Genomic DNA, 1,637 nt, shown 5'->3' with positions numbered 1-1,637 from the left:
CCCGCGTCTCCTGCATCGGCAGGCGGACTCTCAAGCACTGCGCCACCAGGGAAGCCCGTCATTGACTTTTAAAAAAATTCTTGCAGGCCATTTTTAATATTTTATTGATGTAATTATACATAGATATGTTATACATATAATATGCACAGCTCAATTAACTTTCATAAATTGAACATACCTACAGAACAAGAATCCATATCAAGAATACAAATATACCCAGCATTCCAGAAGTTTCTATCATGTTCCATTTAGGTCACTATCTGCCTGTTTGAAATGTAACCATTATTTTGAATTTTAAAAGCATAGGTTTCATTTTCACACTAGTGTTTTGCTGCATTTTTGGTTTTGCTGATTTTGGTTTTGGGGTTTCTTTGTTATCTGTGATTTAGTTTTTTTCTTAGCCCTGGATAATATAATTTTTAAATTGAGTTAAAACCTACACACAGTTGAATGTACTGATGTGCATATATTTAGTGTACAATTTGATAAGTTTTGACAAGTGTAATCAATAGAGATAGAGTCATCTAAAGAAATTTTTTGTGCCCTCTTCCAGTCCACACACACACCACAGACAGAGAAGCTGTTCTGATTTCTGTCACTTTAAATTTATTTTGCCTGACATTAGCATTTCCTATAAATGGGATGATACAGTATGCATGTAGTTTTTTGTCTGGCTTCTTTCTCAATCAACATATCATAATTAAAATTCATCCACGTGGCTTCATAAGTCATAGGTGCCAGTCAATTAGCTGATTGAGTTAGATGGTTTGTAGAGCACCAGCCTTAGCAAAATAAGCCTGAATATAGAAAGCAGAGTGTGAAGCAGAGACACAGTAGTTTAATTAATAGCACAAGAAAAGAGGTGACTATGAAGGCTGCCGTATTAATTGATAGTGCATGATCAAGAATGGAGAGAATGGAAGAGAAAATCAAGTATGGATTAAACAAATACAGAGTAATTTATGATTTCACAATAGTTAGACTCAAACCAGAAGCTAGCTGCAAATAAATAAGTAAACAAGTGAATGAATGAATTAAATGAGATAAAATAAAATACAAAATCAGCAGAGTGAAACCCTGAGATAATTGATACTAAGGTTTGGAAGTATTTCCACTAACTACAGGGATAATTGAACCTGATTATGGACTGACTTACACTTTACTCAAGAAATTGAGCTTATTCATGAGTAGAAACAGACACTTCATTTATTTCTAACTTTAAAATATGATGTAGAGACCCATGTTTCTACTAACTGGAAAACTGGATAGTTACCATTATGTTTGACAGTTGATACATTCTGAAGTGGTTTTTGCACTCTTACCCACAGTTTTATAGCCATTTGGGAATTACAATTCTAGGAAATCAATGCAGCAGGGAGTCAGAAATATGGAAAGGGGTATAGAAGCATACAGCATTGCAACCTAGAAGCATTTTCATCCTAAATAAAGCACTTTCAGCAGGGTGAATATAAGAATGTTCTTGGAAATAATGCATTCTCAGCATTCTGTTATCCTTTATTTTAGATTATCAGAAAACCAAGCAATGATCATATTTGGAGCTCAGTATAGGAAACCTGTGTTCTATGAATGCAGTTGGCTTATAGGAATAGGACAGAACACTGCATTCTATAAACCAA

Source organism: Lipotes vexillifer, unplaced genomic scaffold, assembly GCF_000442215.2.
Source record: "Lipotes vexillifer unplaced genomic scaffold, Lipotes_vexillifer_v1.1 scaffold1605, whole genome shotgun sequence".
Lineage (NCBI taxonomy): Eukaryota > Metazoa > Chordata > Mammalia > Artiodactyla > Lipotidae > Lipotes > Lipotes vexillifer.
Note: the sequence above shows the minus strand (reverse complement) of the source record.